General features: G+C 48.0%; 1 protein-coding gene across 3 annotated transcripts in view; it reads right to left on the bottom strand.

Moving 5' to 3' along the window:
* The window catches only part of LOC143783374 (uncharacterized), a 76,873-nt gene extending 73,664 nt beyond the window's left edge, over nucleotides 1–3,209 (bottom strand). For 2 of the 3 annotated variants that reach the window (XM_077271792.1, XM_077271790.1), the window contains exons 1-2: nucleotides 2,950–3,209; nucleotides 1,733–1,788 (exon numbers count right to left, since the gene is read on the bottom strand). The gene's annotated coding sequence lies outside the window, so the exon portion shown is untranslated. Of the gene's footprint in view, nucleotides 1–1,732; nucleotides 2,079–2,949 lie in introns of those variants that run through there. The other variant, XM_077271791.1, reaches the window with a different exon arrangement.
* Nucleotides 3,210–17,753: the final 14,544 nt, after the last annotated feature.

Genomic DNA, 17,753 nt, shown 5'->3' with positions numbered 1-17,753 from the left:
TGCGGCCCTCCAAAGAAATGCCACCCCACACCATTACTGATCCACTGCCAAACCGGTCATGCTGAAGGATGGTGCAGGCAGCAGATCATTCTCCACGGCATCTCCAGACTCTGTTACGTCTATCGCATGTGCTCAGTGTGAACCTGCTTTCATCTGTGAAGAGCACAGGGCGCCAGTGGCAAATTTGTCAATCCTAGTATTCTGTGGCAAATGCCAAGCGTCCTGCACGGTGTTGGGCTGTGAGCACAACACCCATCTGTGGACGTCGGGCACTCAGACCATCCTCATGGAGTCAGTTTGTAACCTTTTGTGCAGACACATGCACATTTGTGGCCTGCTGGAGGTCATTTTGCAGGGTTCTGGCAGTGCTCCTCCTATTCCTCCTTGCACAAAGTCTGAAGTAGCGGTCCTGCTGCTGGGTTGTTGCCCTCCTACGGCCCCCTCCACGTCTCCTGGTGTACTGGCCTGTCTCCTGGTAGCGCCTCCAGCCTCTGGACTACGCTGACAGACAGCAAACCTTGCCACAGCTCGCATTGATATGCCATCCTGGATGAGCTGCACTACCTGAGCCACTTGTGTGTTTTGTAGAGTCCGTCTCCTGCTACCACGAGTGTGAAAGCACAACCAACATTCAAAAGTGACCAAAACATCAGCCAGAAAGCATTGGTACTGAGATGTGGTTTGATTTTCTTGGAGTTATATTCTGTTGTTTATATATATATGTGTGTGTTTTTGATGAATATTTCCTTTGAAAATGATGTGTAAATGACAGAGAACTCCTATATGTAAAAGCGCATATTAAAACCGCATTGCAATCGGATGTAAATCGGATGCTAGATGTGAAAATCGCATTGTACTCGCATGACACTCGTCTGCTTTTTCGGTCCAGATATCGGAACCTTTCTTTTGTCCCATATGGTTATGAGTGCTAAGATGAATTTTACCCTATGACTGAATTTCCAAAAATGTGGACACTACAAATCTGCCACATCTGAATTGGCATGAGGCCACGTTCACACATTCATTATGTGGTCAGTATTTTACATCAGAATGGAACAATCAGATGAATATTATAATAGAACCACGTCACCACTTCTGTATTTTTCACTCATTCCTGATTTTGTCTTACAAATCCTGATGTAAAATACTGAACATGTGACCGTGGCCTTAGGCTACTGCTCGGCAGTAATACAGAGTCACCTGCCATTCTCCTTACATGGAGCTTCAGGCTACGTCCCCACGGTCAGTAATTGGCAGCCCTTTGGACTCATCACATGTTCGCTCCGTCCAAAGCGCTGCCCGGCTTTTGAACGCAGGGGATTCTGCATGTGTTCATTGAACCGAGCGGAATCGCCGTGTCCTATACATTGGACGGATGGCATTTATCTTGCAGAGACTGAGTGTTTCCGCAAGATAAATAGACATGCTGCGGTCTAGAAAGACGCGCCGTATGTCCGTCTCTGCAGGGAAGCCAGAGGTGTCCGTGCACGCATAGTGGAGATGAGATTTCTTGAAATCCCATCCACTATGCTGTAACATCTGGCCGCTGCGGGCTGGACTCTGTGGAGGTATGCAGCGTTCAACCCGCAGCGTTTACTGACCGTGGGAACATACCCTGAATGTTTCCTTGTGGGAAGCAGAATTGCAGGAGATTATGGATGACATGGAAGGTGACTCCGAGAGGCCCCAGTCTATCAGACAAATTGCAGATTTAGGATAAGTAAGCATTTACCTTATTCTCCTCTTTTTTAATGCTTTTTTATTCTCCTCTTAAAATGCTCAGGTTCACTACAATAATAAAAGGATAGAAAAAAAACCAATGTTAGCAGACGTTGTATTTCATTCCTATTTGGATATTTGTGAAGAAGTAAAGGGGGATCAGTCGGTTACCGACACCTCGGCTCATTAAATAAAGATTCACTTTTTAAAGGGAACAAGAATCTATAAGGACGGGTAAGTGACGTCCTGACATTACAGGGTTAATACCTACAGAGTGAGGAGAAACGAACAGAACATAATAAAGGACATAGAAAGAGGCCAATACAAAGTTATCTCACACTTCACTGCCAACTGCTTCCCTCTAGTGAGTGTCCCCTCGGCAGTTACCGTGATGTCACCGTGTGATGCCATCACTCGCCCTGGATTACTAATCATCAGTAATAACAGGAACCATCGGAAGGGACAAAAACCTGCAACCAATCCCGTATCTGGGAAATGGTGATTGAAGGGAATGTGCAGGATTACAAAAACATAACTGCTTTCTTCCAAAAACAGCGCCACTCCTATCCTGTGTGTGGCATTGTAACTCTGCGTCATAGCAGTGAGCAGAGCAGGACTGTAATACTACACACAGCCAACAGACAGGTGTGGCGCTGGTTTTCGAAGAAACAAAGCAGAATGTTTCAAATCTTGTACAACCCTCTTAGATTCTTTACCTTAAGCCGAAACCTTATATCAGAGATATCAAAGTAATTATCCAAATATCAAGCAAATATTCACTTCACAGAGGAAGAGGACAGGAGCACTAGTGCCACCCATCGGAGGTAGCAATGCTAAAAGTGAATATCGACCCTTTAATGAGCCGCGGCACATGACTCAGGATAGGAAGCTCCATTTACTGACAAGTGTTTCGGGTGCTTTGCTTCCTATCAGTGCAAACCTACTGCCAATAGGGGGCACTAGAGCTCCTGTCCTCTTCACCTAAACGGGCAACTTGCATCTTATAATTCCCAGAGCAGCACTGGCCTATAAGTCTCCTTACACCAACTGGGCCCCTTCACGAGGAACAACTTGATCTCCTGCACTCTCTAAACATTAAAGGGCCACTGTCACCCCCCTCCAGCCGTTATAAACTAAAAGAGCCACTTGTGCAGCAGTAATGCTGCATTCTAACAAGGTGGCTCTTTTAGTTTTAGGTTCAAGTATACCCCAAATAAAGCGTTTTTATACTTAGCCACAATTCCTGTCTCTAGCCAGGGAGGCGGGTCCTCACTCCCCAGCTTGGCCAGCTCCTCTGCCGTCACTCCAATCTTCCTGCGCTTTCGGCGCCGCCCCCTCAGCGCCGTTATCGTTTCAAAACCGGCGCCTGCGCTGTGTACTGGTGTCCTGCGCAGACGCAGTAAGCTCTGGCCGTCTGACGTCCCAGCCAGGCTTGCACACTGCGCCTGCGCGGGCATCGCGGCCAGCCACCTTTGGAATCCCCGCCCCGTACTGTGTTATGCATTATTATTACTGCTGCACAAGGTGGCTCTTTTAGTTTATAACGGCTGGAGGGGGGTGACAGTGGCCCTTTAAGTAACTGGTAAAAAATAAAGATTTATGGAAATGATGATAAATTCTTAATTATGAGTTATCTTTACATTGCTCTGCATTGTACCCACGTATGGATGCTGGATACAAAGACAGAAGGCCGGTTGCATGAATGACACATTTTGCTCATTAGTGAAATAAAAGTTCAGATATTATTAGAGAATGAGGGAAATGAGGAGAGGAAGTCACAGACACGAGGGATAGGACAGGACATAAACCAGCAGATAATGGAAGGCTCCTCACCCTGCGCTAGCTGGAGCTCTCTGAGGATTCCGCTCGCCAGTTGCCGAGTCACCGTCACAACATTCCGTGACCTCATAATCGACAATCACCTGCAGCCAATGCCCTGTACATGGAATGGGCTTCTGTCCTCTTATGGACACAGCGGACTTTGGCCTTAACCCCTTCACCCCCGGAGCTTTTTCCGTTTTTCCGTTTTCGTTTTTCGTTCCCCTCCTTCCCAGAGCCATAACTTTTTTATTTTTCCGTCAATTTGGCCACGTGAGGGCTTATTTTTTGCGGGACGAGTTGTACTTTTGAACGACATCATTGGTTTTAGCATGTCGTGTACTAGAAAACGGGAAAAAAATTCCAAGTGCAGTGAAATTGCAAAAAAAGTGCAATCCCACACTTGTTTTTTGCTTGCCTATTTTGCTAGGTTCACTAAATGCTAAAACTGACCTGCCATTATGATTCTCCAGGTCACTACGAGTTCATAGACACCTAACATGACTAGGTTATTTTTCACCTAAGTGGTGAAAAAAAATTCCAAACTTTGCAAAAAACAAAACAAAACAAAATTGCGCCATTTTCCGATACTCGTAGCGTCTCCATTTTTCGTGATCTGGGGTCAGGTGAGGGCTTATTTTTTGCGTGCCGAGCTGGCGTTTTTAATGATAGCATTTTGGTGTAGATACGTTCTTTTGATCGCCCGTTATTGCATTTTAATGCAATGTCGTGGCGACCAAAAAAACGTAAATCTGGCGTTTCGAATTTTTTTCTCATTACGCCATTTAGCGATCAGGTTAATGCTTTTTTTTATTTGATAGATCGGGCGATTCTGAACGCGGCGATACCAAATATGTGTAGGTTTGTTTTTTTTTTTATTGATTTATTTTGATTGGGGCGAAAGGGGGGTGATTTAAACTTTTATGTTTTTTTTATTTTTTTCACATTTTTAAAAACTTTTTTTTTTTACTTTTGCCATGCTTCTATAGCCTCCATGGGAGGCTAGAAGCAGGCACAGCCCGATCGGCTCTGCTACATAACAGCGATCATCAGATCGCTGTTATGTAGCTAAAATGCAGGTGTGCTGTGAGCGCCGACCACAGGGGGGCGCTCACAGCCACCGGCAATCAGTAACCATAGAGGTCTCAAGGACCTCTATGGTTACAATGGAGGAGCATCGCCGACCCCCGATCATGTGACAGGGGTCGGCGATGCGCTCATATCCGGCCGCACGGCCGGATGCGGTAGTTAAATGCCGCTGTCTGCGTTTGACAGCGGCATTTAACTAGTTAATAGCGGCGGGTGATCGCGATTTCACCCGCCGCTATTGCGCGCACATGTCAGCTGTAAAAAACAGCTGACATGTCGCGACTTTGATGTGCGCTCACCGCCGGAGCGCACATCAAAGCGGGGGTCCCGACATGTGACGTACTATTCCGTCACATGTCGGGAAGGGGTTAAAGGGGTTCTCCGAGACACGGAATAAAAGAAATAATACACATTACAAAATGGAACATTTTTCTAAATACCTTTATTTAGCCAAAAGGTATGCTTTATCTAGTGATCTCTGTCAGAAAGCTGAAAACAATTGTCAGGCCGCCAAATTCAGACTGTTTCAACTCTGCAAGGAAAAAAATTTACCATACCATATATTTTTTTGCACATCTCTTCAAATATATTTCATAAGGGGCAAAAAAATATATAAAAAAATGAAGTGACAACACAAAATGAATTATCATAAATACAATTTTTTATTAGTTCATACAACAAACAGTACGATATTAAAATTCAGAGGCAAGGTACTGGAAAAACAGAGGTTACTCTATATACTGACCATCCCATTACATAGATAGTAATTACATACAAAGTCTTTTAATATATATATAATATATGTTCAACTGTCCATCTGGTGTACATACAAAAATAAAGTAATAAAGTGTCTAGTGCCATAATTTGTAGGTATAAGAATACCTTAACTATGTATGAGCACTAGATGGCGCTGTTGTTGTATTGTTACAAATTGCTATATAAACCTTTTATTACAATGAAACCTTACGGAAATGCTGATCGTTATTGTTAGGTATTGCTGGTGTTCTCTATATCCCACCTAGGTTACAGTGATATATACGGTAAAGCATACTTTCTATTGATTTTTGATACTTGTATGTGTTTTTACCCTTATGATCTTTACGGAATCCATATTTAGAATACACTCTCTTGATGAGATGTTTACATTAATGGTGGACTTATGATATATTTGTTTGTGATAGTCTTAATACAAAGTATACCTATATAAGTCAACACCAGCAATACCCAACAATAACTATGAGCATTTCCGTAAGGTTTCATTGTAATAAAATGTTTATATAGCAATTTGTAACAATACAACAACAGCGCCATCTAGTGCTCATACATAGTTAAAGGTAAGGTACCGCGTTTGTAGATCATTAATAAATCACTGTAATGTAGCATAACATGCTGCTATAACCAAGTTTTAAATGCATGTGAAACAGATTTCGTGTGTTATATGTGTTTAAAGAAGGAACTGGGGGCTGACATCTTGGTTTCACAGCAGTTCACGACACTAGCAGTGTCATTTTACAGCACCCCATGGACATAGGAGCTAATAGACCGGCGCTGACCCTATCTTTAACATTGGAGAGGTGTTAGCAGTGAGCTGGGCACGCCTCTGTGGGCTGCACAACTCACTGCTGTAGGTGTGACTAGCTGCCATTTTATTATAGCCCAGTGCTCTCTGCCCAGCTCCACTTACTCTCTATCACAGGAGCTCCATTCACTCCATTAAGCTGCATTCCCAGCCTGCAGAGAGAGGCGACACCTGATACAATGTATCTCTCCCCTCCCTCCACAATGCCTGGCCATTCACTGCAGACCTGGAGCTCCTTCTTATCTTACTGAGGGATGAGTCACAGACAGCTCTGCACAGACAATGCTGCTCCATACATACACACCACATAAACTATAAACTGCTGGTGATAGCAGATCACAGGGCAGTCACACACAAAATGGCTCTGCCCTGTGATGCTGCTCTTCATTCTGCCCCAGGGATATTAGACCACCCAAAAGGGGAGGGAAATGCTGATGTCAGCAGTTACTGCCCAGATTTTCCAGCTAACAGTAAAGCTGGTAAGGCCGGGGTCACACTAGACCGTAATACGGACGAGTACTATGCGATAAAAAATCGCATAGCACTCGGCCCAATGTTAATCTATGGTTCAGCTCCCATCATCCGATATTTTCTCCACCGTATTTCGGATCCGAGGGAACTCGCAGCAGGCTGCGATTGTCAGCGTATCTCAGCCGAGACTCGCCAATGCAAGTCTATGGGGGCGAGAATTAATCGGATTACACACGGACCATGCGTGTGCATTGCGAGAAATACGCAGCGGTGTTCTATAGAAAAGCCGGTAATTCAATTGCCGGCTTTGCAATTCGCCTTCACAAACCCGACAGGATATGAGACATGATTACATATAGTAAACCATCTCATATCCCCTTTTTTTTTGCATATTCCACACTACTAATGTTAGTAGTGTGTATGTGCAAAATTTGGCCGCTGTAGCTGCTAAAATAAAGGGTTAAATTGCGGAAAAAATTGGAGTGGGCTCCCGCGCAATTTTCTCCGCCAGAGTGGTAAAGCCAGTGACTGAGGGCAGATATTAATAGCCAGAAGAGGGCCCATGGTTATTGCCCCCCCGTGGCTAAAAACATCTGCCCCCAGCCACCCCAGAAAAGGCACATCTGGAAGATGCGCCTATTCTGGCACTTGGCCACTCTCTTCCCACTCCCGTGTAGCAGTGGGATATGGGGTAATGATGGGTTAATGCCACCTTGCTATAGTAAGGTGACATTAAGCCAGATTAATAATGGAGAGGCGTCAATTATGTCACCTATCCATTATTAATCCAATTGTTTGAAAGGGTTAAAAAACACACACACACATGATTAAAAAGTATTTTAATGAAATAAACACAGCGGTTGTTTTAATAATTTATTGCTCTCTCAATCCATTTTCAGACCCTCGCTTGGCAAAATAATAAACGCACAAGATACATACCTTCTGATGTCCTATCACGTCCCACGAGGTAATCCATCTGAAGGGGTTAACTAATATTGCAGGCACGAGCTGCGATAAACCACTCGCTCGTGCCTGTAATCCCCGGGTGCTGAAAGGAAAGCAGAGTGATCTATACTTACATTCAGTCGCGGTGATGCGCCCCTGCTGGATGTTCTCATGAACTGCAGCCTGGGAACTTTTTCCCACGCTCCAGGTCATATGAGGACATCCACCAGGGGGCGCATCACCGCGACTGAAGGAAATATAGGTCAATGACCTACATTTCATTCATTTGCCGGGGAATTACAAGCACGAGCACACCGCTGCATTAGCAGGGCTCCTGCCTATAAAATAATTAACCCCTTCAGATGGATTACTTCGTGGGACGTGACGGTTCAGCTGAGGGTATGTATCTTGTGCGTTTATTATTTTGCCAAGCGAGGGCCTGGAAATGGATTGAGAGAGCAATAAATTATTAAAACAACCTGTGTGTTTATTTCATTAAAATACTTATAAATCATGTGTGTGTGTGTTTTTTAACCCTTTCAAACAATTGGATTAATAATGGATAGGTGACATAATTGACGCCTCTCCATTATTAATCTGGCTTAATGTCACCTTACAATGGCAAGGTGGCATTAACCCTTCATTACCCCATAGCCCACCGCTACAGGGAGTGGGAAGAGAGTGGCCAAGTGCCAGAATAGGTGCATCTTCCAGATGAGCCTCTTCTGGGGTGGCTGGGGCAGATGTTTTTAGCCACGGGGGGGCCAATAACCATGGACCCTCTCCTGGCTATTAATATCTGCCCTCAGTCACTGGCTTTACCACTCTGGCGGAGAAAATTGCGCGGGAGCCCACGCCAATTTTTTCCGCAATTTAACCCTTTATTTTAGCAGCTACAGCGGCCAAATTTTGCACATACACACTACTAACATTAGTAGTGTGGAATATGCAAAAAAAAAGGGATATGAGATGGTTTACTGTATGTAATCATGTCTCATATCCTGTCGGGTTTGTGAAGGAGAAATGCAAAGCCGGCAATTGAATTACCGGCTGTTCACAGATATCGCGCTGAATGAAATATAAATACAGAATATATATATATGTCTCAATGACATATATATATATACTGTATATATGTTTTCCCGAACATTTGAGCACATAAATCCATTAGATGTCGGTTTTGCAAGCCTGCGCGAAAATCTCGCAGTACGGATGCCATACGGATGCCATACGGATCATTTGATGCAAGGAAATCGCATCCTCGCACTGCACACGGATCACTGTTTTTGAAACATTTGTGCGATTCTCGGCCGTGAAAAACGGACCGTTTTTTTATACATTAAGTGTGTCCCCGGCCTAAGTCTCACTATAGCTGCTTGAGGTCTAAAACGGAAAATGCTCCCCCTAGTGGTCAATATATATATTTGTAAGAAAATATATAATATTTTTCATATAGAAATGTTTGCAAACAGTGCAAACATTGCATTAGTACATTTTATTTACTATTTTAAGCTTAATTTCACAAAAAAACAAACTACAAGAAAACTGGTGGCACCTTCCCTTTAAGGTATTCTTATACCTACAAATTATGGCACTAGACACTTTATTACTTTATTTTTGTATGTACACCAGATGGACAGTTGAACATATATATATTAAAAGACTTTGTATGTAATTACTATCTATGTAATGGGATGGTCAGTATATAGAGTAACCTCTGTTTTTCCAGTACCTTGCCTCTGAATTTTAATATCGTACTGTTTGTTGTATGAATTAATAGAAAATTGTATTTATGATAATTCATTTTGTGTTGTCACTTCAATTTTTTATATATTTTTTGCCCCTTATGAAATATATTTGAATGGATGTGCAAAAAAAATATGGTAGGGTTTCATGTATCTGAAGTGATGCCCGTATTGATGGGCCAATAATTTAGTTGTAAGGACTTTTTGTCTTGAAGGAAAAAAATAAGCAAAGTGTGCACAAGATCTCAGAAATGTCATTCACTTTGCTGCGACAGTAAGATTCTCAGCTATTCACAGCAAAAATGTTGTGTGCACCTTCCCTTACACTGTAAGGCCGGTTTCACACGTCAGTGGCTCCGGTACGTGAGGTGACAGTTTCCTCCCGTACCGGAGACACTGACACACGTAGACCCATAAAAATCAATGCATCTGTTCAGATGTCATTGATTTTGTGCGGACCGTGTGCGGACCGTGTCTCCGTGTGCCAAACACGGAGACATGTCAGTGTTCGTGGGAGCGCACGGATTACACGGACCCAATAGAGTCAATGGGTCCGTGTAAAACACGCACCTCACACGGACATTCTCCGTCTGGGGTCCGTGTGGCGTGCCGGAGACAGCGCTACAGTAAGCGCTGTCCCCCCCACATGGTGCTGAAGCCGCCATTCATATCTTCCCTGTAGCACCGTTTGCTACAGAGAAAATATGAATGATAGTGTTTAAAATAAAGATCCATGTGTCCGCCGCCCTCCCACCCCCTGTGCGCCCCCCCCCCGCTGGTCAGAAAATACTTATCCGGGTCCCCCGTCGGCAGTCGCTCCTTCCTGGTCTGGCCGCGCCTCCTACTGTATGCGGCCGATTACACTCATGAATATGTGGCTCCACCTCCAATAGGGGCGGAGCCGCCTATTCATGAGTGTAAATGAGCGGCCCCACGTGACCGCATACAGTAAGCCGCGGCCAGACCAGGAAGGAGCGACTGCCGACGGGGGATCCGGGTGAGTATTTTCTGACCAGCGGGGGGGCGCACAGGGGGTGGGGGGGCGGCGGACACATGGATCTTTATTTTAAACACTATTCTTCATATTTTCCCTGCAGCAAACGTTGCTGCAGGGATGATATGAATCGCAGCTTCAGCACCATGCAGAGTGGGTACCACACGCTCCGTGTGGTACCCACTCGCCATACGGGCGGCACACGTGTGCCGCAGGTATGGCCTCCGTGAGTTCCCAGGCACACGGACACGGATAACTCCGGTACCGATTTATTCCGGTACCGGAATTATCTGGACGTGTGGGTCAGCCCTAACAAATAGCGTGTATTTAATAGTGTGTGTATATAGTGTCTGACCAAAATCAAACACTGTGAGCTACTTATACAGCTGCTATATAGTGGCTTGCAAAAGTATACACCCCCTATTTTGTTGCATTACAACTTTTGTTTAAATATTTTTGTAATCTGATTGGTGTGTGATGCATCAGCACTAAATAGTCTAAGTTGGTGAAGTGAAGTGAGAGAAATATAGGCCTAAATGAAATTTATGGGATCAAATAACCTACAATTGTCATGTGCATATGTCTTCACCCCCTCTGTGATGAAGCCCCTAAAAATTCGGTGCAAACAATTACCTTCAAAAGTCACATGCTTATTGAATGAAGTCCACCTGTGTGCAGTCTAAGGGCTCTTTTGTAAGGAGTTAAAAGCACCAGAAGAGTCTGGGGGCGGTTACCTTCTCGGCTCTGTGCCCGGAACCTTTGAGCTGTGCCGCAGGTTCCCTAGGGGAGAGACTTGTAGACTGGGACACGAGGGAAGCAGCCAGAGAGCGGGAAAGGGACGCATGCAGGAGAGAGAGCAGCTTGCAGAGCAGCGTGCAGAGCCGGGTGCAGCTGCGCTCCAGAAGAGAGAGAGAAAGAGACTGCCCAGAAAGACTGCATCTTATAGAGACTGCCCAGAAAGACTGCATCTTGTAGAGACTGCCCAGAAAGACTGCATCTTGTAGAGACTGCCCAGAAAGACTGCATCCAGTGAGTACTTAAAGCGGACTCTGCTGTGACTTTAGGGGGGCGCTTTGAGACCCGTTGAGAGACTACTACACCCTGGCCCCTGACTCCTGGTACAGAGACTTAACAGTGCAGAGCCCCTGTTTTCCTGGTACAGAGACATAACAGTGCAGAGCCCCTGTTTTCCTGGTACAGAGACTTAACAGTGCAGAGCCCCTGTTTTCCTGGTACAGAGACTTAACAGTGCAGAGCCCCTGTTTTCCTGGTACAGAGACTTAACAGTGCAGAGCACCTTGTTTTCCTGGTACAGAGACAACCGTGCGGAGCCCTGATTTTCTGGCTGTGCTATAAAAGTTAGACTCAGAGCCTGTGCATACCACATTAACTCCCGAAACCCCAGGCAGCAGGCTCTCAGAGACTACTCTGCTCACGGACCACAGAGGGACGACAAGTGCCACTGATTCTCGGCGCCTACGTTGGAGAAGACGACCCTCCAAGCAAGTCCTCATGAGACTGATAAGTGTTCTTTTCTCAAGAAATCCTGCTTAATTCTGTTTTATTGTTTAACTCCCGTATTCTTGCATTGTTTTATTGCTAGTTATTTTCCATTGCTTCCTCCCTGCGAGGAGAACCTAATTCCTGTTATTAAACCCCTCAACTGTTGGTCTGCCTGTTCCGTGGCGACATACTCAGTACCTGCACGTTATTACATTTGGCGTAGTCGGCAGGATGTCACACGGTAGCGCGGACATGGCAGACCAAGCAGCGGGGGAAGTTCCCAGGTCTAGCATTTCCCTGGGAGCCATGTTGAATAATTTGCCAAGGTTCACTGGGAACAATGTAATGTTGTGGAGTTGGACAGAGCGTATCCGGGGAATGATGCGGATGCACCCCATGACACCAGCCCTGGAGGCAGAAATTGCATTGATGGCTCTGGAGGGGGAGGCGCGGGATTCTGTCATGCATAGGTCCCCCCGGGAGAGAGATACCCTGGACAAAGTGCTGCGCATACTTGAGGAAACGCATGGGGACCCCACTGACGTAGGGGAACTTCGCATGCGACTGTTTCACCGGGTACAACGGGAGGGGGACACCGTGACCCAATTCATGAACGCCCTACAAGAGCTTCACACTGCTATCAGACGAAAGGACGGTGTAGGGGTAGGGTCAGTTGATGTGGTGCTCAGAGATCAGCTAGTGACAGGACTGCGTGACGCAATGATGAAACAGGCACTGCGAGAGCGCATGCGAGCGGGGCTGGTAGGAAGGGTGCAGAGCGGGGAGGTAACCACCACCGCAGGCAATATTCCTAAGTGGGTGGAGGACCTGAGAATGGAGATTAGACAGGTCCGTGAAGAAATGGCGGCCTCCAGAAGAACTCTGGCAGAGGGGCCCGGCCCTCTGGTGCGAGACAGAGAAGCTGCCCCCCGAAGGGAGGGTGAAACTACCAGGAGGAGAAGCCCTCTTACATGCTACACTTGTGGAGAGTCCGGCCACATTGCTCGATGGTGTCCCCGGCGAAGCCGACCATCCCCGCATCCTCCTTTAAACTAGGTGGCTCTGGGCTTGAGGGGCGCCGCTCAGAGCGTGAAGAACAGAGGAGGAGGAGTAAAAGTCCCCACAGCCTTGTTTCCACGTGCCCTCTGGCCTGGGCAGAAATCAATGGAAGAGCAGTGCGATGCTTGATAGACACCGGCTCACAAGTGACCACCATGCCTGAGAGATATTTCCGCCATCACTTCACAGAGGCGCTACGGCCCGAATGGGGTCCTGTGATCAAACTTATGGCGGCCAATCACTTGCCCATCCCGGTCGCAGGGGTGGTATGGATGAACATAGAGGTCTGCGGAAAAGACCTCGGGAGGAGAGGAGTGGTATTTGTGGATGGAGAGGTAGCTAAAGACCATACCGTGACCCTGGGCATGAATGTGTTAAAAGACCTCGGAAGCCTCGTTTTCAACGAGTCCCCGGAACAGTTCCTACAACAATGGAGCGACCAAACTCCCCAGAGAAGGGTCTTCCAACAACTGATACGGACCGCCCAGGTCCGGAAAGCATACAGCGACGGAAAGGAACTCGGCAAAGTCGTCGTCCCCACCTCAGTCCATCGAGTGTTGCCCCCTGGGCAGACAGTGCTTCCCCTGCCTGTACGAGCTGGCATCCCGCTGGAGGGAGTCGAAGTCCAAATTGAGCCCAGCAGAGCCGACCAGCTGCCGTCAGGAATATTGGTCGCACGGTCCCTGGCTACCGTGCGGGATGGAACTGTCCTTGTGCGCTGCATCAATTTGGGGGAGACAGATATAACTTTGCCCCCTAGAAGCAAAGTCGCTCAAGTCCTGGGCCTTCCAGACGAATTGGTCCCCACTGAGGCGGTACAGCTGACAGCAAGGCCAGAAGATCCGTGGCTGGTGACCGTCAAGGCGGAGGCAGCTCCGGACCCCAGGTTAATGTAAGAAGGGCGCCAGATACTGGAACGCATGAGGGCGGAGCTCTCGGAACTTACTCCGCAGCAGGTACCTCAGGTAGAAGCTGTATTGGGGAAATTTCAGGATGCATTCGCCAAAGATGAAGATGACTTTGGACGTACCACGGCCATTACCCACGAGATACCCACCGGGGATGCGGCGCCAATCCGGGAACGGTACCGCCAAATACCTCCACAGATGTACCAGGAGGTGAAGGGAATGCTGTCACACATGCTGAAGAAGGGAGTTATACGTGAGAGTCAGAGCCTGTGGGCTGCCCCTATCGTCTTGGTGAGAAAGAAAGACGGGTCCTTGCGGTTCTGTGTGGACTATCGGTGGCTCAATGCTTGCACAGTGCGGGACTCGTACCCACTGCCCAGGATAGAGGAGTCCCTGACGGCACTAGGGAATGCCAGATATTTCTCCACGTTAGACTTGGCCAGCGGCTACTGGCAGGTTCCCATGTCTGAGCAAGACCGAGCCAAGACGGCCTTCATCCTTTCGATGGGACTGTATGAGTTTGACCGGATGCCCTTCGGCCTAGCAAACGCCCCAGGAACATTTCAGCGACTCATGGAGAGATGTCTGGGAGACCTGAACTTTGAAGCCACTTTGATCTACTTGGATGACATCATCGTCTTTGCCCCCACCTTTGAGGAGCATCTGCAGAGATTAGAGCAAGTTCTGAGCCGGCTACAGAAGTATGGCTTGAAAGTGAAACCCCAGAAATGTCACCTCTTCCGTACCGAGATTGAATACTTGGGACATGTTGTCTCCGCTGAAGGGGTGAGGCCTTCCCAGGAGAAGATCGCTGCGGTACAAGAGTGGCCAACTCCAAAAACGGTGAAAGATGTGCGTGCATTCCTGGGACTCACGGGATACTTCAGACGCTTTGTAAAAGACTTTACCCGCCTTGCTAATCCACTCCAGGAGTTGTTGAGGGGAGTGCCCTCTTGCGCCAAAAACAGGAACATACAGTGGGGGAAGCATCAGGAGGAGGCATTCTTGGCTTTGAAGAAGGCATTGACGGAGGCCCCCGTGCTGGCCTACGCTGACTTCACACAACCGTTCATCTTGTACACTGACGGGAGCCTGCAGGGCCTCGGGGCTGTACTGTCACAGATGCAGGACGGGAAAGAGCGCGTCATCGCATACGCCAGTCGGTCTCTGCATGACTCAGAAAGGAATCCAGAAAATTACAGTTCATTCAAGCTGGAGTTGTTGGCGCTGGTGTGGGCAATGACTGAGAAGTTCGCTGAATATCTGGCTGGCTCAGAAGTTCATGTACGCACCGATAACAATCCGTTGGCCCATCTCGAGAATGCCAAGTTAGGCGCCCTAGAACAACGTTGGGTAGCCCGAATGGCCAAGTTCCGATACACAATTTCGTATAAAAGAGGAGCTGAGAATGTACATGCGGATGCCCTCTCTCGAGTAAACTATCGCAAACCAGCACCCAGCCAGGATGAAGAACTGGAAGATGTAGAGGTTCCAGGTTTTGTAAAGACTGCCAGGACAGTGGCAGCGGCGCGGGAAATTGAACAGGAAGAGGCCTGTGTGAATTTGCTGGAGCAGCCCCGCGATGAGTGGGTCCGAGTACAACAGGAGGATCCGGAGCTAGCTCAGTTGAGAAGGTGGGTCGTGTCTGAACAAATGCCCAATCGACGTGAGAGGGGGTCCATGTCACCTGAAGTACTGAAGATGCTACGCCAGTGGGAGAGGCTCGAGTTGCGGGATGGTATCCTGTACCGGAAGGTATTCCTGCAAACAGAACTCAGTCTTGTATGGCAGACAGTGATTCCCTCGTCCATGATAGACCAGGTGGCTAAGGAAGCACATGAGAAAGGAGCACACTTTGGGCCAGAAAAGACTTTCCAGTGGTTACAGCGCCTATTTTATCACCCCCACTTAAGGAACACTGTGGATAAAGTATGTCGGCAATGCAGAAGTTGTGAGCTGGTCAAACCACCAGAACAAAGAGCTCCCACAGAGACGGTGAGGTCTTCTGGCCCCATGGACCTACTGGCAATAGATTACTTGACAATTGGACCAGCACATCAAGGTTATGAGCATTGTTTAGTGATGATAGACCACTTTACTAAATTTGCCGTAGTGACGCCCACGCGGGACCAAACTGCCGAGTCTGCGGCTCACGCAATCTGCAAACACTTCATTCAGGTGTACGGGTGTCCCAAGCGCATCCATTCTGATCAAGGGGCCTGCTTCCTCGGAAGAGTGATGGAGGAGCTGCACCAGCTGTACAAAATAGATAAGTCCCGGACCACCCCTTATCATCCACAGGGGAATGGGGCTTGTGAAAGATTTAACCGCACTCTGATTCAAATGCTGAGGACTCTGGAGGAGGACCAGAAGGCGAAGTGGACTGAGTCCGTCCCTGAATTGGTGTGGGCATATAACAATCGTAAACACAGCACTACCGGATTCACCCCCTACTCTCTGTTCTTTGGCCGACCCGGGAAGGGACTGGCAGAGCTGGTGCTGGAACCCGAGGAGGACTACCCACGGACGGGGGTGTACTCCTGGGTTCAAGAACATCGTCGTCGGCTGCGGACAATTCAACGTCTAGTGCAGGACCGGCTACAAGAATTGGAAGGGGACAGCCCTGTGGCCTGGAGACCGAGTCTTAGTGAGGGAAAAGCGCCCACACAACAAACTGGAGTACCGATGGGAGAAAAGGCCGTACCGAGTGAAGCGGCGGCTCGGCAACGGGGGTCCCGTTTATGAGGTCCAGCCCAAAACGGAAGAAGGGACTCCCACCCGCACGCTGCACAGGAATATGTTGCGTCCATGTTTGTCTCGAGATCCTGAATCAGTCCAATTGGCTCCAGCACCCCCACCGGCTGCGCCAGTGATCAATGTAGATGTGGAAGATGAGGAAGACTTCGAATCTCCTCCAGTGAACCCAGGAACAGGGCTGGTGCCAGATTCTACCAACGTATCGGAGGAAGCCTCGACTCCTCCCACAGCAGCTGACACCACCGCCCCTGTTGGTTTTAGACGCTCTGAACGTTCAACGGCTGGTGTACCCCCTGTTCGCTACAATCAGGATGAGTTCATCTGGCAGCAGATTGTGCAAGGACTAGAAGATTGCCAACAGGAGCTCCTGAAGATCTCGCCCGTGGAATGGCGAGCAGAAAGAGCGGGGGAATGTAAGGAGTTAAAAGCACCAGAAGAGTCTGGGGGCGGTTACCTTCTCGGCTCTGTGCCCGGAACCTTTGAGCTGTGCCGCAGGTTCCCTAGGGGAGAGACTTGTAGACTGGGACACGAGGGAAGCAGCCAGAGAGCGGGAAAGGGACGCATGCAGGAGAGAGAGCAGCGTGCAGAGCAGCGTGCAGAGCCGGGTGCAGCTGCGCTCCAGAAGAGAGAGAGAAAGAGACTGCCCAGAAAGACTGCATCTTGTAGAGACTGCCCAGAAAGACTGCATCTTGTAGAGACTGCCCAGAAAGACTGCATCCAGTGAGTACTTAAAGCGGACTCTGCTGTGACTTTAGGGGGGCGCTTTGAGACCCGTTGAGAGACTACTACACCCTGGCCCCTGACTCCTGGTACAGAGACTTAACAGTGCAGAGCCCCTGTTTTCCTGGTACAGAGACTTAACAGTGCAGAGTCCCTTGTTTTCCTGGTACAGAGACAACCGTGCGGAGCCCTGATTTTCTGGCTGTGCTATAAAAGTTAAAGACTCAGAGCCTGTGCATACCACATTAACTCCCGAAACCCCAGGCAGCAGGCTCTCATAGACTACTCTGCTCACGGACCACAGAGGGACGACAAGTGCCACTGATTCTCGGCGCCTACGTTGGAGAAGACGACCCTCCAAGCAAGTCCTCATGAGACTGATAAGTGTTCTTTTCTCAAGAAATCCTGCTTAATTCTGTTTTATTGTTTAACTCCCGTATTCTTGC

The sequence above is a fragment of the Ranitomeya variabilis genome, chromosome 6 (assembly GCF_051348905.1).
Source record: "Ranitomeya variabilis isolate aRanVar5 chromosome 6, aRanVar5.hap1, whole genome shotgun sequence".
Classification (NCBI taxonomy): domain Eukaryota; kingdom Metazoa; phylum Chordata; class Amphibia; order Anura; family Dendrobatidae; genus Ranitomeya; species Ranitomeya variabilis.
Note: the sequence above shows the minus strand (reverse complement) of the source record. Positions and strands in the feature narration are given on the sequence as shown.